This window comes from Schistocerca gregaria, chromosome 4, assembly GCF_023897955.1.
Source record: "Schistocerca gregaria isolate iqSchGreg1 chromosome 4, iqSchGreg1.2, whole genome shotgun sequence".
In the NCBI taxonomy this organism is placed as follows: domain Eukaryota; kingdom Metazoa; phylum Arthropoda; class Insecta; order Orthoptera; family Acrididae; genus Schistocerca; species Schistocerca gregaria.
This window is the reverse complement of record NC_064923.1, coordinates 634700970-634727167: the sequence shown is the minus strand read 5'-3', so window position 1 is coordinate 634727167 and position 26198 is coordinate 634700970. Positions and strand designations below refer to the sequence as shown.

The following is a 26198-nucleotide window of genomic DNA, read 5'->3' as shown; positions in this document are numbered from 1 at the left end:
CCGTTCTGTACAGGGCCAGTTATTGCTCTTTGTGCATGACGCTGGAATTGTCGTCCGATGATTTCCCATATATGCTCGCTTGGAGATAGATCTGCTGACCGATCAGGCCGAGACAACATGTCGACACTCTGTAGAGGATGTTGGGCTACAGCAGCTAAATCTGGCCGAGCGTTATCCTGCTGGAAAACATCCTCTCGAGTGGTGTTCATGAATGGCAGCACAACAAGTCGAATCACCAGACTGACGTGCAAATTTACAGTCACGGATAACCACGAGAGTAGTCCTGCTGCCGTGGGAAATCACACCCCAGGGGATACGTCCACATGTAGGTTCACTGCGTTTAGTACGAACACAGGTGGCTGCAGGGCCTCAAGTGGCCTCCTCGTAACCAAAAGACTGTCATCACTGGCATCGAGGCAGAAGTAGCTGTCATCAGAAATCACAGCAGACCTCCAACTACTCTCCGATGAACTCCCGTTTGCACCAGTGAAGCCGCAAATGCCGGTAGTTTGCGCTAAGTGGAATGCACGACACAAAGCTTCTGCCGGGCAAAGTGGCCGAGCGGTTGTGGGGGCAACAGTCTGGAACGGCGCGAACACTACGTTTGCAGGTTCGAATCCTGCCTCAGGCATGGATCTGTGCGATGTCCTTAGGTTAGTTAGGTTTAAGTACTTCCAAGTTCTAGGGGACTGATGACCTCAGAAGTTAAGTCCCATAGTGCTCAGAGCCATTTGAACAAAGCGTCTGGTCCGGAGTTGTCCTGAAAGTAATCGATTTGTAGCAATTGGTTGTGTGAGTGTGGTGGCGGCTGCAGATGCAGTACGTTGCGCCAGAGCCATGCGTTGGACATGATGTTCTTCCCTCTCGGTACTGCCACGCGGCCACCCACCACCGCTGCCCACAATCATGTACGGCGGCTACATTACTGCCACGTTGTTCTGCAGGAGGAACATCGAGCTTCTCGCAGGCTTAGTACACGACCTCGCTCAAACTCAGTGATGTGTTGATAATGGCATCTTTGTCGCCTTAAAGGCATTCTTGACTAAAAACATGCCCAATCTCACAGGTAACTAACGCTCGCGACTGTTACAGCATGCATTAGAGCAAACCTGGTTCGGATACTCACAGTGGCGTTACTAGTGCCACTCTTATGCGTCTGGCTTGAAATTTGAATAGGCATCTTTTTCCAGATGTATAAACACACCTTACCAATCTTTGAAGCGGAGTCTCGCGGCGATAACATTGAATAAAATGTTCTCGGGTTTCCAACCGCGTCAATTGCTTAAAACTACACGAGCTTTCGGCCAAACACTCCTTGGCCATTTTCAAGTGGTATGACTGCCAGTGGGCTGTTGGGGCGCCCTTATATACGCTAGCTGCCGGTTGTGACGTCACTGGTGCCCGTGACATTGCCATAAATGGGCATGTTTTGAGTCGTTCGATGTGCCCTCTTCAATCGCGCGATCGCTGGATCCCATGCAGCGCTGAGCTGAAAGCCACCATCTCTATTAAACTGTCCCAGAAGCCGTTAGTGGGAGCCACGACAGATGTATCTTCAAATTTTATGTGGTGACCGTTTTCTAACGCATGCTCAGCTAACGCAGATTTCTCTGGATAGCGTAGGCGATAATATCTCTCATGTTCTTTCCTGCGTTGCTCCTCAGTGCGCACTTTTTGTCCATGTACTTCTGGCCACACTCACAAGGTATTTCGTAGACTCCAGGTGCGTCTTTAACTGGTCTTAGTAATTAACTGATTTTCGTTGGAGGCCTGAAGATTGATTTGATCTTGTGTCTTTTCAACAGGCGGCTTACCTTGCCCGACACAGAGGCACAGAGTGGCAGCAAAGCAAGTTTCTTTTCCTGTTCTTGATTACGGTAAGGAGATTAATTAATGTTCCTCCTGTTCAATATTGTCTTGGAAAAGGTTGTAAGAGATTCCGGCATCAATACAGAAGGGAGGGGGGGGGGGGGGGAAGACTCTATCCTGTAGAAATGAGTTAGAGTACCAGCGTATGCAGATAATAATGATATAATTGCGTGAACGTCAAGAACAATCAGAAGAAGCCTTCACAGATAAGCCTGCAGGCTTTTGTTGCCGTTGGCGTCGAAGGTAAAATCTTTGAGGCTGCTAGTCTCCGCCATGTTACTCTTCAGTTTGTTCTGCACCACCGATGTTTCGGTCCCTCTGCTGGGATTTGCTAATCGATCTCCTGACTTTCACTGTAAGCTGAACAGTGAACACTACAATATCGTGAAGAAGAGGTGTCGAAACGTCAATCATGTAGAAGAAATCGAAGAGGAACATGACGCAGCCTAGCACCATAGAAGATTTTATCTTCAAGCCTTTAGAGGCGTTGCAACAACTGCTAGAAAGTTGAACCCAGAGATAGACGGAGGGAAGAACGAAATATATTACGTGAATGCGTGGTATCTGTTCCTTCGGACATGTCCGAAAGAACAGACACCACGCGAAATCCACATTGTGATACATATTATGTAATCTGAAGGTAGAGGGGGTAAAAGAAGAGGAAAGGCAAGGAACTAATGCCATCAGCCCCATCTCGACTTTATGCGGAATTAGCGGCGGCGAGTGAAAATGTGTGGTGGACCGGAACTCGAACCCGGGGTCGCCTGCTTAGTAGGCAACTGCGTTAACCACTGCGCCACCTGGACACAATGTTCATCGCAAAATCTCGGACTGTATCGGCAAGCTCCTCGGCTGACCCACACTCCTACCTTGCGCCACTTATCCGAAGTCCCCGTCCATGCTCGCTAATTTTAAATTCAGCACCGAAGGTTTTGGATGCGTTGCCCATCGAGGCTAGTCAGTAAATCAATTGAAGGGCTCTGAGAGATACAGTCATGAGCCACTTGGAACTAGTTTTGAGGTACAGCAAGTTTAAAATTTTTACGGACATCTCTTAATCTAGTGAAATAGTCAAATGTAGTGAAATAGTCAACTTTCTTGGTGGTATATAATATTAATCTTAGAGCCCGTCTAATGAAAATGTAAACCATAAAATATGAATTTGTAAGGATTTATTTCGAACTACTCTTACGAAGTGACCAGTATTTATAATTTTTACATATTTATACGTACATTACAGGTAACTGAGACTAATAAATTATTTTACAATGAGACAGTTACATCGAGGAAGTTCTCTACTTCACCATTGTTCACGTTATTTGCAGCACATGACCGAAAGAAATCTTGATTTGCTGTAGGTTTGTATAACATAAGTGACAATATATCATCAGCTTTTTCTGGTTAATCGGAAGTGGTTTTTTATACTCTATTTGCAGCTTATATGGATCTGGTTCAGCAAGCCTTCCTTTTCTCTTGATAGGAATATCCACTGTCGTGAAAGCTCCTTGTCTGAATAACAGTGCTTTACACTTAGCTTGAATGGATCCTCAGACTCAGACTTAAACTACGTAGCTTCAGTGAAATGAAGAGGATCTCCACATGTGAATAACGTAGGTTTTGATATCAATGTCCTCATGGTTTCCAAACTTCTGAAGTGTTCTCTTTCCATTGTTGTCAGAATGAAATTTTTTGGACTCCCAGATTTTATCACTTACGCCATTCATCTGGCGTGTACACTATTGGACGTTTGCTTCTTGTATACATTTCAGTGCGAGTAAAATCACGATCGTAAAAGAGAGTGGTGTGACTTACCACAGGGAAGCAATGCTGAATACATTGAAATCTTGTGGTAGCAACAAGAGACCTTTCCAAAACAGTAATAGTCCAGTTATTTGCCTTTCCCTTGCAGTTGTCTGTGATTGTGTGGAGATGTTTTGTCTGAGGATTAGTTACCTCCAAGTACTTTAACAAGCGGCTTGCAACCTCATCTGAACCCCTTCCTCACATCTTTCTCACTCCACAGAAATATGTAACCCTTATTTGATCCGCAGTCGTGGATACCATAGTTTTAGGTCCACATCTCCCTCTTGTAAATCCTGGGCCAGCTATCACATCACACGGTGCTCTTTCGAGCTCTCTTTATTGTTGTTTCTTTTCTGTTACTTCTTCTGAACATAATCCTGCGTTATTCGTTGCCGCTAGCAATGCTTCACATTTTGAACAGCTGTCTTTTTTATCATTTTAAAGCCGAGTTAAATGCAAATAAAAGTATTTCGCTGAATTTATTTTCATGTACTGTAGGAACCTACTATTCTTTTGCAGTATTTCTACTGTAATGACTGTTATACACTCCTGGAAATGGAAAAAAGAACACATTGACACCGGTGTGTCAGACCCACCATACTTGCTCCGGACACTGCGAGAGGGCTGTACAAGCAATGATCACACGCACAGCACAGCGGACACACCAGGAACCGCGGTGTTGGCCGTCGAATGGCGCTAACTGCGCAGCATTTGTGCACCGCCGCCGTCAGTGTCAGCCAGTTTGCCGTGGCATACGGAGCTCCATCGCAGTCTTTAACACTGGTAGCATGCCGCGACAGCGTGGACGTGAACCGTATGTGCAGTTGACGGACTTTGAGCGAGGGCGTATAGTGGGCATGCGGGAGGCCGGGTGGACGTACCGCCGAATTGCTCAACACGTGGGGCGTGAGGTCTCCGCAGTACATCGATGTTGTCGCCAGTGGTCGGCGGAAGGTGCACGTGCCCGTCGACCTGGGACCGGACCGCAGCGACGCACGGATGCACGCCAAGACCGTAGGATCCTACGCAGTGCCGTAGGGGACCGCACCGCCACTTCCCAGCAAATTAGGGACACTGTTGCTCCTGGGGTATCGGCGAGGACCATTCGCAACCGTCTCCATGAAGCTGGGCTACGGTCCCGCACACCGTTAGGCCGTCTTCCGCTCACGCCCCAACATCGTGCAGCCCGCCTCCAGTGGTGTCGCGACAGGCGTGAATGGAGGGACGAATGGAGACGTGTCGTCTTCAGCGATGAGAGTCGCTTCTGCCTTGGTGCCAATGATGGTCGTATGCGTGTTTGGCGCCGTGCAGGTGAGCGCCACAATCAGGACTGCATACGACCGAGGCACACAGGGCCAACACCCGGCATCATGGTGTGGGGAGCGATCTCCTACACTGGCCGTACACCTCTGGTGATCGTCGAGGGGACACTGAATAGTGCACGGTACATCCAAACCGTCATCGAACCCATCGTTCTACCATTCCTAGACCGGCAAGGGAACTTGCTGTTCCAACAGGACAATGCACGTCCGCATGTATCCCGTGCCACCCAACGTGCTCTAGAAGGTGTAAGTCAACTACCCTGGCCAGCAAGATCTCCGGATCTGTCCCCCATTGAGCATGTTTGGGTCTGGATGAAGCGTCGTCTGCACGTCCAGCACGAACGCTGGTCCAACTGAGGCGCCAGGTGGAAATGGCATAGCAAGCCGTTCCACAGGACTACATCCAGCATCTCTACGATCGTCTCCATGGGAGAATAGCAGCCTGCATTGCTGCGAAAGGTGGATATACACTGTACTAGTGCCGACATTGTGCATGCTCTGTTGCCTGTGTCTATGTGCCTGTGGTTCTGTCAGTGTGATCATGTGATGTATCTGACCTCAGGAATGTGTCAATAAAGTTTCCCCTTCCTGGGACAATGAATTCACGGTGTTCTTATTTCAATTTCCAGGAGTGTATTTTGGTAAGTATTTTGCTAGGCATTGAGAAAATCGCTGACGCCTTGTACAGCTTTATCTTGGAATTTATATGGGTAGTTTCCATATTTTCCTGAAAGGAAAAAAAAATTGAGTTTATATTCTCTCCCTAATACTTCTGCGATATTCTATTTGAGTAAATACCTAACACAATCGTACTGCGTAAGATACAAACCCCTTCCGTCGTCTTTTGGAACTGCAGAACCATGCTGTATTTGAAGTTGTAAATTCCTCTCTCTTTCCGCATGATTCTGTAAGCCATGAACCTTTGCGAAAGCTTCTTTGCTGATCAAGACTTCCATTCGACATACCTTCACGTTATATGAAAAGATAATAGCCCCAGATGACGTTTCCTTGATGGTCTTTTTTGGATAGCAATGAAAGAAATTATGATAAAATAGAACAAAATAAAATAAATTTATAAGATATTAGATCATTTGTATTTACAACTGAGCAAACGTCCCCTTTTTGGTACCGTTCTTATGCAGCTCATTAGGTAAGTATTCTGAACGTTCTAGGTTGCAATGCCCGAAAATGAATGGAAATTTTTTTCTTCTTACCTAAGTAGTTTTTTTAGCACGTATTTGAACAAGTACGGGGACTTCCTATAGAGGCTGCCAGAAAAGTCTTGTTCGTTTTTGAAGACATATACTGCTGACCAGCATTTCGTCGACGTTATGCCTTAATTTTTTCCCACTGATCAGTATTTCGTTTTCTTTTACATGAGGGCGTTGTTTTTTAGGTGATTTTTCATTACGATACTTACCTCAAGCTGTAATAAGATGAGCAAAATAGTGTCACAATTTGTGTGAGACATAGTCATAACCCATAAAAAAACGCCAAAGTGGCATTTATGAGACAAATATTTGTACACACCTGTTGTCAATAAAATTACATTCTGGCAGCGTTTAGCAGTTGTAGAAATAGGCCCATGAAGTTTCACCATTAACACATAGGACGGTGATCAGATTTGTTAGCAAGGTTAAGAGAAACAGAGTTACAAGCCACAGGACATTTGTCATAAGAAATAATAAACCGTTTTATGTACTTACCGAAACATATTCTGAACTGGACTATTGGTCGATGGATATCAAGGTTCATCACTGTCTGTATCCAAAGGATAAAGCTCTTCAGTTCCACTACTGTCTGTCACATAATTTTGTTGAAGAAGCGAAGACGCTGCAAATGTTCCTGAGCCATCTGACATTTAGCTGTGGCTTGTGACTATGTATCTTATGAAAATATCACCAGATGGCACTCCGTCATAGCCATCTGATGCAGAAAGACGAAACTTTTTCAACAGAATCTGAAGAAGGAATTGTTAAGAATGTTGTGTTATGAAAAATTGTTTGTAAAACGTTGTGGCTTATGACTACGTTTCTCAGAGCTCTTCAATTATATGAATGCGTGGTGTCTGTTCTTTGGGACATGACCGAGGTGGCGTTAGGTGGGAGAGTGGGCCACACGGGAAGCGTGCTGGAGTAGTCCGCACATTTGCGACAAATACTGTATCCAGGACGCGCAGAGGTTAACGCAAGTGCATAGCAAGCGGATCCCGGTTTCCATCCCCCCCCCCCCCCCCTCCACCTTCAGTTTACATAATAACTGACGGTATGCCTGTAACCAAGAAAGATTATCCTAAGAAACGCCAATTCACAGAAATTGGTTCATTAAAGTTCGATGTCGTGTGCGCACTTTTACTTAGATTGGACGAGAAGAATGTCAGATCTGAAGTCCAAAGCTAATATTGTCCGCCAGCACGTGTGACCATGTCCTCAAAAAACTTCCCAGATTTAAATTACTGTTCAAGAAAACTGAAGTTATTATGAATAAAGTTTCACCGGTCAGTGGTAATACGCTGATAAACCATGGACACTAACGATATTGAATGAAAATCAACTTGGTATATATGTAAGAAAGATTTTTGAGACATTCTTTGACCACTGGAACAAAATTGTGACCGGAAGAGGGATTCATCTACGAATTTTGTAACTACATGATGAAGTACAAGTTGTCAGTTACATTAAGATTGCCAGCCGCGGCGTCAGAGCGGTTCTAGGCGCTTCAGTCTGGAACCGCGCGACTGCTACGGTCGCAGGTTCGAATCCTGCCCCGGACATGGATGTGTCTGATGTCTTTAAGTTAGTTAGGTTTAAGTAGCTCTAAGTTCTAGGGGACTGATGACCTCAGACGTTAAGTCCCATAGTGCTCAGAGCCATTTACATTAAGATTAAAAGGCAGCAATTGGCAGGGCAGATACTGAGAGCTAATGACAGAATAATCAACCCTTTGGTGCGCCATATCCAGTGCAGTAGACAACTGTCAGTGATCGGTTTCGTGGCGTCTCGCATACACACGCAGTCCACTGTAATGGACGTGTTCGACTAACGCTGCTTTCAAGGTAGTTTTTACTGAGCCACTGAAGTACTGGATCCCTGGAACTTGTAAAGATCTTGTTTTTGTAACGGATTAGAATCGTGTGCTAGAGTTCTTACATGAGTCATGTCGTCATGTGACAGTTTTCTGTTCGAGACTCAACTGACGACGTGATTAGTTGCACTTTATCGATTATTAAAACAATTTAGCATTGCGTATTTCCAGTGGGAGATCTCTGTGTGTCATTTTCGTTTCCGTCAATTTCAGAGTGAGTCGGCCTAACAGCATTTTGACCAATGTTGTGGTAGTAAGTAATGCAACAACTTCCTGAGTTAGGAAAAGTTTTGCAGCCTTAAATTATACTTAAATTTATTTGTTTTGGGTTCCAACGATGTTAGTTCATTAACGTTGACGTTACAGCAAGGAACCACATGATTACAGAGATTACGATATCAATTAATATCTTACTTGTCTCTACATAATTATGTTGTTGAATGCTCACGTTTATGGCAAGGAACTACACGATCACGGAGATGATGACATCTGATTTATCTGCAGTAGGACCTAGTTATTAACAAATCCGTCTGTCCACCAGAGAACGCGCTGGCATCCACGTTTGCATTTTCTGGAAGCTAGCATTCGGCTCCTCCCTTCTGCTAAATGATTGCTGTTAAACACTGAGAAGTGCCGTTGCAAATTTTCAACAAATGCGCTGCCTTCCGCAGTAGAGGAACAGTTCTTCCTCGTTTCTCACTGCTGCCCCACACCTCTCTCTTCTGGGAAGGACTTGGCAGCTACGATAGGCTGATTCGGTTTGTTAAATCTACGAGTCAGCTCGAGCTAATAGTGTTCGCTCTGTGTGTGCGGCCAGCTGCAGTACGGACTTAAGTCCCAGACAGTGCCACGGCTCGCTCGACTTAGCGGTCGTCCACAAGGGGCGCCCCACCTCTTGGGTCGTAAGCTCAAACGGTGCTCTCCACGAACCCTACGGGATTTAGGCTTTGCTGTACACAGGCCAAGTTCCTGTCTGGGGTTTACAGACGCCACGAAAATTACAAAGAGTTACATGCAACTTCCATCAGCAGAATTATGTAGAGACAAGTAAGATACTAACTGATGTCCTAATCTCCGGAATCATGAGATTCTAATCGTTAACATTCATCAGCTAACATCGTGCGGACCCAAATCAAATTAAGTAAATTACGAAAGTGATGCATGAGACGTGTCACGTATCGATTTCATGGGGACTCAAAGAATAATTTAATTCCGACTCACGTGAAAAGTATATCAACATCCTGTTTAATACTGTATTCAGATTCCCCGAAGATGTGCAGCGGTTATTCAATCGAAACCATGTGTTTACCGCCGTAAATTATCAGATTGCATTGTTGCATAACATTTTGCGCTGTGGAAACAATCTAAAGTTCAGAGTCCCAAGAGTCCACAGAATAAATGCGCCTGCTCAGTTTTCGTAATATTCTTCCCGTTAAATAAATGGTGCGTTGACTATTAATCATTGTGTCAATCTATATTCTTCATTACTAGCAATCAGAACTACTCGAACTACCAATGAGAGCAATGACTCATGGTGAAATCGAGATTCAAATATATTCTGAATCTTCTAAAATACAGCCGGCCGGTGTGGCCGAGCGGTTCTAGGCGCTTCAGTCTGGAACCGCGCGACCGCTACGGTCGCACGTTCGAATCCTGCCTCGGGCATGGATGTGTGTAATGTCCTTAGGTTAGTTAGGTTTAAGTAGTTCTAAGTTCTAGGGGACTGATGATCTCAGATGTTAAGTCCCATAGTGCTCAGAGCCATTTGAAACATTTCTAAAATACACGTAATGCGTATTGTATTCCCTACTTATTTTTAAATATTCAATAATCTTTAACATTCAGTTCAATAAATAACCTGGCATGGCGCAACGTAAAATCAGTACCTGTCAGCTAGTTAGACTGTGTATATACTGAAAGGTACAGAGTTTTTTTGAAAGCATTTCGTCAACAGCAGCAGTGGTGTCCGGACGCTCCTCAGCTGGCAGTCTGTGCTCTGTGCTGGCAGTCTGTGTGCTGCTGAAGCCAGGTACTTCTTTCCCTTGCACACAAGACTACTGCATTGCGGAATACTCGTATTATTTTTGCTACAAAAGTTTTCCAAACAATTACTACACGGTTAATCTCCCACTTGTAAATTAATTATTCTCTCTCTCTCTCTCTCTCTCTCTCTCTCTCTCTCTCTATCTCTCTCTCTCTCTCTTTTTAGAAGCAGTATAAATCTTCGATACGCCGCCTCTTGAAACGGGCGAAAAGTCGTCCTACCCTTCCCGCCCCTCCCTCCCATACGAGCACCAATAATTTACCCACGTTCGAGTTCACGTAGCTCTGACATAATGCACTCACAACTACACACAACGCTGTTCTGGCCACAACTGACAATTGCAACGTATTAAGAACATTGCACTCTCGGCGCTGAGCCGTTTGCAGCACTTGTACGTTGATTGGTTCCTGGAGGTCAGACTCCAGCCATCGTCGTGACAGTCTCCACGTCAACCAACGGTCCAAAGTGGTACCGAACAGCTTCGATTTCACCAAGCATCTGGTCTAAGAGCCGCCATCTAAACTTGTAGGTCCCGTATGTCGAGCCAGTGACGCCGAGTAGAGATTACCTTCAGGATGTCATAATCTGACACTTCGCGCGTCCTGAGTGCAGCTCCGGAGGACTGACCAACTGTCGGGAGCTGCCAGCAGGGCAGCGTAAGCTTGCTGACTGCCGGGGTTACGCTGCTCAGCAGCCACTGCTGTTTCGCTGCGGCAGTAACCAGCTACCTGGCGTAAAGGCTCCCGGCCGCCGCACGCCAGCGTCGCATTAAATGCTGAGGTACTGCGCTGCTGCCTTGATGCCACACACACCACCAGGATGCCGACATCGACCTCTTGTACGGAAGGCGTGTCAAATAAATAATGTTTGTATTGAATAAGTTTGATTTGATTCCGCGCTTGCCGTGGTACTGGTGGAAGGCATTCCACAGTTCCCGCACACACCATTCTGGGGCAGAAGTGACCTCTTCTAGGCTAATATTAGTGTCAGCATCACCGACATCATCATTAAGGTGTATCGGAGTTTTAAATATTGCCTCATAACTTTTTGTAATAATAAGTTAAAGAAGCTCGTGCTACGATCAAACCATGGACTTTTCTGCTCAGTGAATGTAAACCATCAGAAGGTAAAAAAGAAATGCTGAAAACTGATGGTAGTTTAAGCGAATTAATTTAATAACACGAGCTAGCTCTGACTTTTGTAGGAGCCAAAATCTTGACATATAAAGAAACTATAGAATTCGCAGTCCTGGCCACAGTTTAGTTTATTTGAACAATTGACCAGTTTCGGTTTTACAGCCATCGTCACATATTGTATTGGTATCAATGCAGAGGATGCGCAGTCGTCAACTAAACAACATAAATAATACTTTAATAATAAATGATTATTCCCTTACCAGTTATTAATTAACTATCTTAAATGTTATTAATTATGAAAGTTGATGACTACGCGTCTTATGTGTCACTGCTTTTATGAAACCAGGCAATGTGATGACTTTAAAGCCAAGAACGATTATCTGTTCAGATAAATTAAATTGCTACCAAGCCTGCGAATTCTACACTTCATTTAGAATTAATTTCTTTCAGCGCTCGTAACTGTTTCCTGTCATTCCATTTAAACCTGTGATTGTTAGGATTTGCTGTTTGGGATGATCCTGAAGTCCTAAAGCTGTTGTTGGTGTTATTTTGTTAAGGAATGTATTCATAAAGCTCTCTGATAGTCCTAGCACAGTGTGTGGAAACTGCCTTTACATCGGTCGCTTCTGAAGGCATACTTCGAGGGGTTTCAGTCCTATTAGCTCCTAATCTACGATAGAGGAGATCTTGTAATTTGTCCAAATACAATGTATCGAAATAGCTTAGAAGGCTTGGAAGAGGATATAGGCGGTTTCTTACACCATTTATAATCAGTAAAAACTTACACTCTGTCGGCAAAGACCTAGTCATGAACAAGAAGTTAATCGCCTATCGTTCTTGTTTTATGAGTGCGGGCTATTGACTAACGCCATTCTGATATAAACAGGGAGGCTTCTATGGCTGCAGCGTGGCCTCTTTGCGTTCTGCGGCGGACTGGTGCGACACACCAATTCAGAGTACGGCGTCCGCCCCCGGTAGCTGAGTGGTCAGCGCGACGGACTGTCATTCCTAAGGGCCCGGGTTCGATTCCCGGGTGGATCGGAGATTTTCTCCGCTCAGGGACTGGGTATTGTGTTGTCCTGATCATCATCATTTTATCCCCATCGGCGCGCAAGTCGCCGAAGTGGCGTCAAATCGAAAGACTTGGACCAGGCGAGTAGTCTACCCGACAGGAGGCCCTCATCACAAGACATTATTCTGTACTGAGTACGGCGGAATATTTTTCAGAGGCGTGTTAAGAAATGTTAACGTTCGTTCAGGTCTATTCGTCGGAATTGTCTTCAGGTAATTATGGGTCCTGAGGCATATAACGAGAGTTAGTCAGTTATTAAGTCGTAAACGCCAGAATACCGCACATCGTTGTAAATTTTGCGCCCATACGTATCGAGAAGTTGGGAGCACACTTCGCGTGGAAAGTAGCCGATACACAGTATTCCGCGCCCAATAGTTAACGATCTGCAGTCGGACGAAGATGGCAGGTGTGCCGGGAGTGTCTACCCGACGGAAACAGGGCGATTTTTGTGATCCGAGGGACTGTCTGCAGAGCACGTACTAAGCGAAATTCGTCCCATATGTGGTTAGAACTGTATTTAATGGAAATTTGTGTTCAGTTGGATAGAGGAATGCAGCAAGGGACAAGAAAAAGTCACTAACAAGGAGCGTCCTGGCCGCCTCGGTTATCCAACGATGGCACATAGTTTGCGTCTAGGAGTATTTCGCTACCCCCAGCACACATCGGCCTTGTGGGTTGCAGCAATTGGAGGAACGAAATTAATAGTCCATCCCCAGACGACACTCGTTAGATGAGAACACAACCACAAGAATTTCATGCTGCAGGCTTTTTTTACGCCTTGTAGAACGATGGGATGGATGTTTAAATTTACGAGAAGGGTATGTTGAAAAGAAAAATAAATTTCACAACTCTGCGGCACACGAGGCTCTGATCCCAGTTTGCGAATTATTTATTGACTCACCTTCGTAATTCAGCAATGCATTTATTTGTTTTTAAATGACGGAACTCTGCGCCAAAAGGCACTTCGCCCCGAGTTTGTTCGATTTTTGCCCCAGTTGCATATTACTCCCTTCTACACAAAAGTCTAAGTTCGTCTATGGCTGCTGGCAGTATCGAATCAAGTTATGTAGAATCCTAAAATATTTTGATTGCATCATAACACTAACTTTCTTCCCAACTTCCTATAGTGACTGTCATTTATCAATGTTTTCCAGAATTTTTACTTTGTTTTACACTATCGTAATGCAGCTTGCTAAAGGGACAGTAATTTGGGTCGACATTGCCATTTCAGCGAAGAGTTGAAGTAAAACTAAATCGCCACTTAGCGATGCGCGTGGCACGTAGTTGTTTCCTGAGAAATCGCTCCAGAGTGTGGCAAGAAGAGACCGTAAGTAGGGAGCGTTGCGACCGTTTTGAGAGGCATAACTGCACAGGCAGAGCAGCGGTGGCCCGTGGTCAGCCGGAAGACCGAACAAGTGGGCGGGCAGGCGAAGGGTCCGGCGCCTGCCGAACTTGGGGCCAAGTGAGAAACTAGCTGGCAGCCGCATCAAACATTCACGCTGGTGCCATGTCCATTATTAATTGGGTTTGTAACATGACGCGGCGGCCAGCGCTCGTGCGCCTTCTTTCGGATGGCGGCGGCAGTAGCAGTAGCAGTAGTGGTAGTGGAGTGGCTACAGAGGGAGGTGTGACGTGTTATGACGTGCCTGCCCTGTCCTGTCACGTGACGTAAGCTCAGGTGCCTCTAGCTGTCCTGTCCCTCCCCCTCTATTGTATTGCATATTTGTCAGGCTCTCCTTACTTGCAGTGCACAAATATATATTTTTCGCAGCACCTTCGTAACGTCTTTTCCTCATATTGGTCCTGAAAGTTGTCGAGGTCTGCGTCCTCGTTTCGTAGAAAATTAGACCACTTGCGCTCCTTTCAGCGTTCATCTTGTATTGCTTGGCGCGGTACTCGCTGAGTGGTTGTAATCGTAAGTAAACATGATGAGAGTTAAACGTGTGTCTACGTCGCGATATGGAGCGAGATAGCGATGCTGAAACCGCACTCCAGGAATAGTTTGGTTAAAAACCGGACCCAGCCGTTACGGCGAATACTGGGATGAATCTTTTGATAAGGAAGCCGATTTTTTTTCTTCCTCATCCTTCCTCTAATTGAACTTGTACACCTGACTTCCTTGTCGATGTCGCTTGTAACCACTACTACCTTCATTTTTGCTGTTGACCTCTAAGTAGATGAGACAAAGACCAATCCTATTTCTTACTTTCTAAAGTAGTGTAGTTTATGAGACGGATGGTTGTTTGGTCATTGAGAGGTTCCAGCTTCGCCAACCATTACACAGGGCGTGGTTGTCAAAAGGGAACATTACGAAAAATTCGTACAAACTGTAGATTTAAGCAATTTTTTGACGCGGATCTAATGGACATGAATGAAAATTAATAGTTTTCTCTGATAGTTATCTATTTTTCAATGTAGTATCGTTCAGATGCGTCCTTGGTTGCATACACATTGTCGGAGACTTGGGGTTAATTCAACTCCGATGCTGCAACGGAATGTTGTTTATTGCCTGGCGAATCAACTCGTTCAAATTTAAAGATTAAAAACAGTCTTGTCGCAACTTTTTATTTTTATTGAAGTGACCGGTTTAGATTCTATTTAAGAACCATCTTCAGAATCCAGAACGGTGGGTGGACCCCGTGTAGCAAGTTGTGCCACCCACGACGCTGGAATAACTGCTCACAGTCACTGCCCGCCCAAAGATGTAAACAACCATGCATGAGCAGCGCCTATCAGACGGAGGGGGTCCGACAGCCGATCAGTTCCAGTCATTCCACCAGGAAGGGGGCTCATGATGTCTGTAGTTCAACCATGCCTAGACGGTCAATACTGCGGTTCGGTCGCGTCCGCATTGTTAATTTGTGCCAGGATCGGCTCTCAACAAGGGAAGTGTCCAGGCGTCTCGGAGTGAACCATAGCGATGTTATTGGACATGGAGGAGATACAGAGTGACAGGAACTGTCGATGACATGCCCCACTCAGGCCGCCCAAGGGCTACTGCTGCAGTGGATGACCGCTACCTACGGATTATAACTAGGAGGAACCCTGACAGCAACGCCACCTTGTTGAATAATGCTATTCGTGCAGCCACAGGACGTCGCGTTACGACTCATACTGTGAGCAATAGGCTGCATGATGCGCAACTTCACTGCCGACGTCCATGGCGAGGCCTATATTTGCGACCACGACACCACGCAGCGCGGCACAGATGGGCCCAACACGCCGAATGGACCTCTAAGGATTGGCATCACGTTCTCTTCGCCGATGAGTGTCGCGTATGCCTTTGAAGCATACAATCGTCGGAGACGTGTTTGGAGGCAACCCGGTCAGGCTGAACGCCTTAGACACACTGTCCAGGGAGTGCACCGAGGTGAATTTTCCCTCCTGTTTTGGGGTGGCATTATGTGGAGCCGACGTACACCGCTGGTGGTCATGGAAGGTGCCGTAACGGCTGTGCGAAACGTGAATGCCATCCTCCGACCGATAGGGCAACCATGTCGGCAGCATATTGGCGAGGCATTCGTCTTCATGGACGACAATTCTCGCTCCCACCGTGCACATCTTGTGAACGACTTCCTTCAGGATAACGACATCGCTCGACTAGAGTCGCCAGCATGTTCTCCAGACATGAACCCTATCGAACATGCCTTGGATAGTTTGAAAAGGGCTGTTAATGGACGAAGTGACCCTCCAACCGCTCTAAGGGATCTACGCCAAATTGCCGTTGAGGAGTGGGACAATCTGGACCAACAGTGCCTTGATGAACTTGTGGATAGCATGCCACGACGAATACAGGCCTGCGTCAATGCAAGAGGACGTGCTACTGGGTATTTGAGGCGCGTATAGCAATCTGCACCACCACCACCACCTCTGAAGGTCTCGCTGTATGGTGGTACAACATGCAATGCGTGGTTTCCATAAGCAATAGAAAGGGCGGAAATGATGTTTACGTTGATCTCTATTCCAATTTTCTGCTCAGGTTCCGGAATTTCGGAATCGAGGTGACGCAAAAGCTTTTACGATGTGTGTAATTTATTTCGGCCATTTTGTTGCGTCTCCGCGTTCAGCATCTTCCTGCAATGATTCGACGCAGCTGCACTATATTGAAGTTCACTGCCATGTCTTAGGCCAGTGGTGCAGGATCTCATAACCACTTGGTATCGTTTCAACAGCGCTTCAAAGCGACCAGGGGACTCCTCTAATGGGGTTTTGTTGATGAATTTATTCTGCGATTACAAACGGATAGGAAAGACTTGCATGTACCTTAAGGAGAGCTCAGGAGGCAATCGCTGCCTGTGTCCCAGTGCGTGAATTTTCTAAGCACCTGGATGGATGAGAAACTGAGTTGGGGACGAATTAATAATAATAATAATAATAATAATAATAGTAATAATAATGATAATCTGGGCAAGTGCGAGTAGAACTCACGCTCTGAGGGTTCCATAGAAACTTAATTATGTGTAATTATATATTGTTCATCTACAGGTTTTGATGAGTGAGTTCGCTAGTATCAAAATATGTGACATAAAAGGCAGTGTCTTTCCACTGGATTGACTTGGAGCTTAAGAATTTACACCTCCAAGGGGCAGAGGTCCTTAGTGTTTGACAAACATTTCAAAGTGATATCTGTACCCGATCCTGAGAAAAACGGGCCTTAAGAGGCAGACTGGTAACGAAGTGATCCTATAATGGTTCCATTTGTACCGATTGAGGTATTGGAACCCTATAAAAAAACTCAGTTTTATCTCATAACAACTACAAACGTGTCTTACTTAGCTAACCAGCTACTAGCTACGAGGTGCGACACTAAAGTAATTAGACTAATGTGAAAAAAATGTTGCTTACCGTTTTAGTCAAGTTTAATGTTGTTCAGAAGTGGTTCAAATGGCCCTGAGCACTATGGAACTTATCATCTGAGGTCATCAGTCCCCTAGAACTGAAAACTACTTAAACCTAACTAACCTAAGGACATCACACACATCCATGCCCGAGGCAGGATTCGAACCAGCGACCGTAGCAGTCGCGTGGTTCCAGTCTGTAGCGCCTAGAACCGCTCGGCCACCAAGGTCGGTCTTTAGTGTTGTCTCCTTCAAAGTAGTTCCCTTCTGATTGCACACTCTTTTTTCCAGCGCTTCTGCCATTGATGGTAACACTTCTGGAGCTCATCTTTTGTAATATCCTCCAAGACCTTCGTCACAGCTTTTTGGACATCTTGTGTTGTTTGAAAATTGTGTCCCTTGACCGCCGTTTTGACTCTTGGAAATAGAAGAGAGTCGCACGGAGTGATAGCTGGTGAATAAGGTGGATGTGGTAGTACTGAAATTAGTTTTGACGTTAAAAATTGCTGTACTGACAGAGTAGTATGGGATGGCGCATTATCGTGATGTAGAATCCAATTATCAGGGATGTTGGCACGGAAACGAAGAACTCTTTTACGAAGTCTTTCTAAAATTTCTTTGTAATAATATTTGTTAACTGTTTGTCCCGGAGGCATCCACTCTTTATGAACAATTCCCTTGGAATCAAAGAAGCACAGAAGCATGCATTTCACTTTTGACTTTGATATGTGAGCTTTTTTTGGTCTGGGTGATCCCTTTTAGCACCATTGCGAACTTTGGCGTTTTGTCTCTGGATCGTATTGAGAGAAAAAAAAATTATCACCAGTGATAACACCGCTGAACAATCCGTTTGCTCTAACAGATTGGCTGCCACATTTTTCCGTGTTTCTCGCTGTTGTTTGAGATTTTTGGAGACCATTTTTGCACAAATCTTTCTCATACCAAGATTATTAGACGAACTGTTTCTCGATTGATGTTCAGTTCTTCTGCAATAATTTTCACGGATAATCTTCGATCGGATCGTACGAGTTCACGCACCCTGGCCAAGTTGACATTCGTTCGTGAGGTTGATGGTCGTCCACTGCGGTCTTCATCTTCAACATTCGTTCTGCCTTCACTAAACATTTTATGCCAACGAAAAACTTGAGCTCTTGACATGACCTCCTCTCCTAAAGCCTTCTGAAGCTTACCGTAAGTTGTAGTCGCGTTTTCACACTATTTAACGCAAAAAGAATTGGCATACTGTTGCGCAATACTACGCGGTTCCATTTCCGTGACGAGAGACACAAACATGTGTCAACTTATTACTGCACAACTCAGAATGAGCAGTTGCATCGATGTTCCGCTTGGACTAGAAGCATCTTATAGACCAAGGTCTAAGATTTGTGCCTACGCAAGCCTGCAGGGTTGCCACATCTTACAAAGAAAATCAGTCTCATTACTTTATCGTCGCACCTCGTATATGTGTAAGAGTGTATAGAGCTATTAATAAGAAACACATCGGACGTGAACGATCTCAACGCCGAAAGAATGTAACCCCTCTGTTCAGACAAAATAGCTGTTGGGCACAAGCGAAGATGTCACCTGTTTCTGGTAAAAGACCAAGCATCACAACAAGATCAGCACAAGACGTTCCTTCCGCTTTGTGTCGCATCATGGAATTAAATTTGTCTTTCGGCCAAATAAAATATTGTGCCCTGTGACTGATAATCAAGACCCCCAGAGTCCCTTGCGTTTTTACTGTGGCAGTAGCTACGTGAGGCAGTCCATTCGAACCGTTTCCCAGCGCTGCAGTGAACATCAGCGACAGGACAAGTACAGTAATGTAGAAAAAGCTGCTGTTGCCGAGCAGAGCATTACGAATAAGCACAAAATTTAGTTCAAGTAAACGCAGATTCTAGTCCACATTTGAAACTACTAGGACTCAGTGATCAAAAAAGTTTTGAAAATTAGAATGTTTGTCAACAACTTGCATAATGCTAAGGTACTGGCTTGAGCAGTGCATGAAAGAGGACACTTGACACTATATACCAGGTGAAGAAGTATCACACCGGAATTTGGTTGCAATACTCACACGTCTGCCGTTTTAAACTGAAAAGCAATATTTTATTCAAAATAACCTGCATTGCTATTTATAAATTTCTCCCAAGTATTTCCCAACTGAACGCCTCGATCGTTTCCCTGGCCCGTTTTGCTGTGTATAATGAGGCGTTGTCTTGTAGCAATATGACTTTTTCCGTATTCCGGTCGCTTTTCCCGTAATGCTCGATTTCAATCGATCATCTGCTGTTCGTAGCGATCAGTGTTAACGGTTTCACCGGTTTTTAGCAGCTCATAATAGATGACACCCTTCTGATCCCACCAAACTCAGAGCATTGTCTTCTTTCTAAAGTCGTTTGGCCTTGCAGTGGATGTTGATGGTTTGCTTTGATTCACCCATGATCTACGGCGCTTAGTATTCTCAAAATATATCCATTTTTCAACACCTGTCACTATTCGATGGGGAAACAATCTTCTGTTGTATCTGGCGATCAGCATTTCACAAGTGGTCGTTCGATTTACTTGCTGTCTTTCAATCCGTTCATGCGAAACCCATTTTCCCACTTTCTGCACCTTTCCCATAGGTTTAAACTGAAGTGAAACGACTTTCTGCGTCACATTCAACTACTCCGCGAGTATCTGTTGAGTTGCCGGCCGCGGTGGTCTCGCGGTTCTAGGCGCGCAGTCCGGAACCGTGCGACTGCTACGGTCGCAGGTTCGAATCCTGCCTCGGGCATGGATGTGTGTGATGTTCTTAGGTTAGTTAGGTTTAAGTAGTTCTAAGTTCTAGGGGACTAATGACCACAGCAGTTGAGTCCCATAGTGCTCAGAGCCATTTGAACCATCTGTTGAGTTCGAGTATCATCTTCATCCAGTAAGGCCTGCAATTCATTGTCTTCGAACTTTTTCCGTGGTTTCTCGCGCTCGTGGTTTCTCACGTCAAAACCGCCAGTTTTGAATTTTTTGAACCACTCGAAACACTGTGTTTTCCCAAGAGCATGTTCGCCGAAAGCTTCGACAGGCATTCGATGCAATTCTGCAGCAGTTCTTGGCAACAAAACTCGACATGTTGCAAGGGGTCTTAATTAAAAAGAAAGCACCAATATTAATGAATAAATGCAATAATTTTAGTAGCTTTGTGACCGGTTACGACGTCTCGCAACCAGTTGGCCCTGACTAGTGTTAGCACGCAATCTGACTGCATAAAATAAAAATAAAGAATGACAAGGAATTTCCATTAACACAATTGATTAATTAAGTCCCCTGCAACTATAAAAGCTACGAAACGATAAAGCACAAGCGTAACTGCTCTGTGTGTGGTAATGTGACTCAATGTACATGTATCTGGCTCGGTTCTTTCTAAATACGACAAAATATTTTAAACACCATTTACAATGAACTAATTGAAAAACCAGAAATACTATAATTGCACATAGAAACCAGAATTACAAGTCTAATAAATGTACAAGAGCCATATGCTTTGTTGGCTGTATCTGTGAGCAAGATGGATTGTCATTAAATAAAACTGTAATACCTTTTTATCTCATTATATATTGACAAAAATATTGACATCGAAAAAGTTCAAAGAAAGACAGCACGTTTTGTGTTATCGCGAAATATGTGAGAGAGTGTCTCAGAAATGATACAGGATTTGGGCTGGAAATCATTAAAAGAAAGGCGTTTTTCGTTGCGACGGAATCTTCTCACGAAATTCTAATCACCAACTTTCTCCCCTGAATGCGAAAATATTTTGTTGACACCGACCTACGTAGGACAGAATGATCACCACGATAAAGTAAGAGAAATCAGAGCTCGTACGGAAAGATATGGGTGTTCATTCTTTCCTCGCGCTCTACGAGATTGTAATAATAGAGGATTGTGAAGGTGGTTCGATGAACCCTCTGCCAGGCACTTAAATGTGATTTGTAGAGTATCCACGTAGATGTCGATGTAGATGAAGATTACTTTTTCTTTCCGCATTCTGCGAGAAAATGCGTGGAGGCTTGTGTAGCGGTTGGGAGCACCAGACTATTTTCGGCCAGCATCGAGCGGTATCCCACCGGTTGGCCGTGTTTCGGCAGACGCCCTGGTGACAAGACGGCCGCGGGCAAGATTTGGGGATTAAAAATGGAAACGGCCGGCGGCCGGGCCTCATCGCATTTAAATAAAGAATCGCAGCCGGACGGGCGAGCCGTGCTTATGATTGTGTAAGCGTCCTTATTGATCGGCCGGCCGCGTATGTACGCTACTTGTATTATTACACAGCCGGGCGGGGCCTATAATTTTGTGTGTACTCGCCCGCTGCCCGCACGGCCGCGCTCTCCTGCGATTGCGCCCATTATGCTTTATTTATACGCCGCCGGAACGTGTAATTAGCTAAAGCATTCGCGTTGTAAGTAGTAGTCATCATAAGTTAAGCCACATATTGTACTGTCTATGTGTTTAACGAACCGAGGGGGGGCCGGCAAAAAAAAAGGAGAGGCCAACTTGGGATTGCTTCCTGTTACATACTCGGACGAATACGAAATTACTCGAGGAGGGAGCTCTCGTAATGGTTACTAGGCCCGCTTCGACGGAGAAAAATTGCGGATTTAAATTAGAAATAAATGGCTCGCTGCAGTTTTTATGTCGAGTAATTACCTCGCAGAAGAAATGTAAACTGGCAGTTTAAGATGTATTCGTATATGCTTCCTTTTTTTCCGTTAGAAACGCTGCGCGTAACTTAACCAATGGGCTTTGTATGTTTTCCTCTGGAACTGGTCAACGCTCATACAGGCACTCACCAAATTCCGTCAGACTATGAACTAAAATGAATTTCGATCAGTGGCTGCTTATTTCTCACTGAGCTTACCAGTGTAACGATGAAAATACTATACTTCCAATCATGTCAAGGAAATTTTGTTTGTCATTTGCCGTAGTTCGACTGCCTGGCTTCTAGCGAATCCCAGGCCTGCTTAGCTTTTTAGCTGTTCCCCGTCTAACACGAGAACCGGGATTGTGTAACGAAGCAGTATTACTAAAGAACTGCTTATGTGATAGAGCTTCTATTTCTGAACGATTATTGATATGAAACAGCGTTCAGTTCGAAAAGTTGCTGACGCAGTATTGTGCTAAGCATTCAGTCTGACTCACCTTCAGAAATCCCATGTGGGTTTGTCGTCGCCATTACTAGCTTTTCTTCGTTCGTTTGGAGCAGTATGTCTTTATGACAGAAACAGTATGACGGATAGCAAATTGTGTGCAGCTACGAGAGACACTTCACGTTTTACCAAGTCTTGTGCCGCCGTAATCAAAACACTGGCCTCATATGGGGAGGCCCAGCGTTCAAATCCGTGCCTGGCCATCCTAGTCTAGATTTTCCGTGGTTTTTCTAAGTCATTTAAGACCAATTCTAATGTGCATTCTCTGAATGGCCCATTGCTTATTTGTGAATTTTCTGGATCGCTCATTGCTTAATTGCGCCCGCATCTTTGCCGAATCTAGACTTGGTACTGTTTTTTGGCTATTATCGTGGACAGGACATCATACCTTAATCTTTGTTAGTTTCTGATCCGATGTATTCCAGAATTATTTTCAGGACGCTTAGGTTGGTGCGCACTCCTGCTGCCAACGTCATGACGCTAAGGAACCGATAGAAAAAACACAACAAACATCTTCCAAATCTCTACTCAGTACCTCCATGTTCATTATGATCAGAACGTTGAAACTGCATTGGAAAATACTTCCTCCTGAAACACTTGATTAATCTTTCTTCATCTCTGTTCTTTTTTCTCATCCTCTATCCTTTTCGTTCTGTAATGTATTTCAGATTTATGTCTCAGTTGTGCATCAGGAACTGTACTGCAATAGACTTTAGTATCTGCATCCACATGATTACTTTGCAGATCACAATTAAGTGCGTGACAGAGGGTTTACTGAATCGCCCTCAAGCTGTCTCTGTACCATTCCATTCTCGGACAGCGCGTGAGAAAATCGAGCACTTAAACCTTGCCGTGCGACCTCTGGTTTCTCATTATTTAATTAAAATGACCTTTTCTCCCTGTATAGGTGGCGCCAACAAAATATTTTCCACTCTGAAGAGGATATTGGTGATGGAAATTTCATGAGAAGATCCCGCAGCAAAGAAACTCGTTTTTGTTTTACTGATTGTCACTTCAATTCTCGTATCATATCCATGACAATCTGCACGCTGTTTCGCGGTAATACAAAACGAACTGCCCTTCTTCAAATTTTTCGAATGTCGTCCGTAAATCTGATGCGCATCGCACACCACACTGCAATAATCCAGAAGAATGCGAAGAAGCGTAGTGTAAGCAGTCTCTTTAGTAGATCCGTTAAATATGCCAGATGTTCTGTCAATAAATCGCAATCTTTGGTTTGCTTTCCATCCAGCATTATCATGTGAGTGGTCCATAGTAAGTTATTCGCAATTGTGATCCCTAAGCGTTGAGTTGAATGTACATCCTTCAGATTGTGTGATGTATCGAGTAACCGAAATTTAGCAGATTTCTTTTAGTAAGCTTGTGGATGACCTCACATTTTCCATTGTGTTGTGTCAATTGGCACTTTTCGCACCATACAGGTATCTTGCCTAAATCATTTTACAATTGGTTTTGTTCATTGATGACTTTATAAGACGGCAGATGATACAACCGTCTGCGAACAGCGTAAGAGGGCTGCTCATATTGTCTCCTAAATCGCGTATGTAGATCAGGAACAGCAGTATTGCATGACTTTCCTTCAATTACTACGAAATGTAAACTTTCTGACAGTAACTCATGAATCCAGTCGCACAGTTGAGACGATAATGCATAAGCACGCTTGTGAGAAACGTTGTCGACAGCCTTCTGGACATCTATAAATGTGGAATCAGTTTCATGTCCTCTAACGATAGCACTCAGTAATTTGTGAGGAATAAAGAGGTAGTTGTGTTTCACAGGAACGATATTTTCGGAATACATGTTGGGTGTTCGTCAATAAATCGTTCTCTTCGAAGTAGATCTAATGTTCGAACCGAGTATATGTTCCAAAAGGCTGCTGTGAATCGACGTTACCGATATGGTTTTGTAATTCAGCGGCTTACTGCTGTTTCCTTTCTTGGGTACTGGAGTGACTTTAGAAACTTCTTATGTCATTAGGAACGGGTCTTTCGAGGAGCTATTTTACCAGCCTACTGTGAAAGGAAACGGACTGGTACACAGTGTGGACCGAAGGTCTTGCCTTTAATAAGTTATTCAGGCTGCTTCGCTAGAACCGAGGATATTTACTTAGAAGTTATTCACGTTGGTAGTTATTCTTGATTAGAATTCTGGAATATTTACTTTCTTTTCTTTCGTGAAGGTATTTCGGAAAACCGTGTTTAGTAGTTCTGCTTTATTGACACTGTCATCAGTAAGATCACCCCTGTTACCGTGCAGTGAAAATATTTATTACTGCTTGCCACTGGTGTACTGTACATACAACCAGAATCTGTTAGGATTTTGTGCCAGATTTCAAGACAGAATTTCATTGTGGAAAGCATTAAAAGCATTTCGCATTTTCGCACTAAATTTCGAAGTTGTGTAAAACTTCCCCACTTTTGGGGATTTTTCGTTCTTTGAAATTTGGCGTCCCTTTTTTCGTTGCTTCTGCAACAGTATTCCTTGGAGGATAAGTATCGTCTGTCATTGATTTATTTGGTACATATCTCTCAACTGCCGTCGCACCATTTCTTTTTTAATTTAAGCCACATCTGGTCTACGCTTACAGATTCAGACTGTTTCTGAGAAAGGCGTCAAGCGAATTTTTATCTACTTTTTTTTTTTTTAACGGATGTACTTTGCGTTTATTGTTGATACCTTTGGATGTTGTGGTACTGAGTCGCGCTACAAATACCTTGTGGTCACTAATCGCTGTATCCATGGATACTCCCTTGTTTGCTCTGGATTATTTGTTCTCCGGAGGTCAAGTATGTTTTCGCAACCAGTTGCACTGTGAGTGGACTTCTCAACTAATTGTTCAAAATAATATTCTGAGAAAACCTTTAGTACGACTTGTGGCTACCACCGACTTTAAACATGTATTTTCGCCAACATATCGAAGGTAGATTGAAGTCACCACCAACTATAGTTGTATGAGTGGGGTAGCTGTTTGAAATGAGACTCAAGTTATTTTTGAACTGCTCAGCAACTGACTGATCTGAATAGAGGGGTCGATAGAAGCAACCATTTATTAATTTATTCCCTTTGAAAAGTATAAACTCTATTTATTCTGCCCCACAGAAGCTGTCTAGTTCAGTTTCGCTACAAGGTAAACTGCTTCTCACAGCAGTAAACACCCCATCACTTTTGCTAGGTCTACCTTCCTGTGCTTGGCCTGCATCCTTGTAGACTGACGCTCTTTCTGTAGCTTTCTGAGACCCACTAGCCAAGAAAACCGCCCACTCCGCTTTACACAGCCCCCGCTACCCGTGGAGCTGCCTCCTGCGTGTAATGATCCCCTCCCCTGTCATGTGGAACTCGGAAACCCACCATCTTACGACGCAAGTCGAGGAATCCGCAGCCAACACGGTCACAGAGTCGTCTGAGCCTCTGATACAGAGCCTCCACTCGGCGCTGTGCCAGAGGTCTGCAATTGATCCTGTCGACTATGCTCTGCTCTGGTGAGCTCTGCTTTCATCCCACAAGCAAGAGCGGCAGCTTTTACCACTTCTCGAAACGAGAGAGAATCTCTTCTGACCCAAAGCAGCACACATCGTTGGTACCGACATGAGCCAGCACCTGCAGTTGGCTTCACCCTGTCCTCCTCACGGCGTCCAGAAGAACCCGTTTAACGTCTGGAATGCACACGGAGTGCACATTGGTTTACTTCCCCTTCTTGGCAGCCATGTCCGTAAGAGGTCCCATAACACGCCTAACACTGGAGCTCCCAATTACCAGCAATCCCACCCTCTGTGACTGCTCGGATTTTGCAGGCTAAGAGGTTTCCTCTGAAACAGGACAAGCGACTGCA

At 44.6% G+C, this 26198-nt stretch overlaps 1 protein-coding gene across 10 annotated transcripts in view; it reads left to right on the top strand.

Moving 5' to 3' along the window:
* Positions 1 to 26198, top strand: part of LOC126267252 (protein bric-a-brac 1-like) — a 1659048-nt gene that overhangs the window by 482693 nt on the left and 1150157 nt on the right. Inside the window, exon 7 of one of the 10 annotated variants that reach the window (XM_049972273.1) lies at positions 1806 to 1877. The exons of the other annotated variants lie outside the window; for them this stretch is intronic. The gene's annotated coding sequence lies outside the window, so the exon portion shown is untranslated. The remainder of the gene's footprint in view (positions 1 to 1805; positions 1878 to 26198) is intronic. 10 annotated transcript variants of the gene reach the window in all.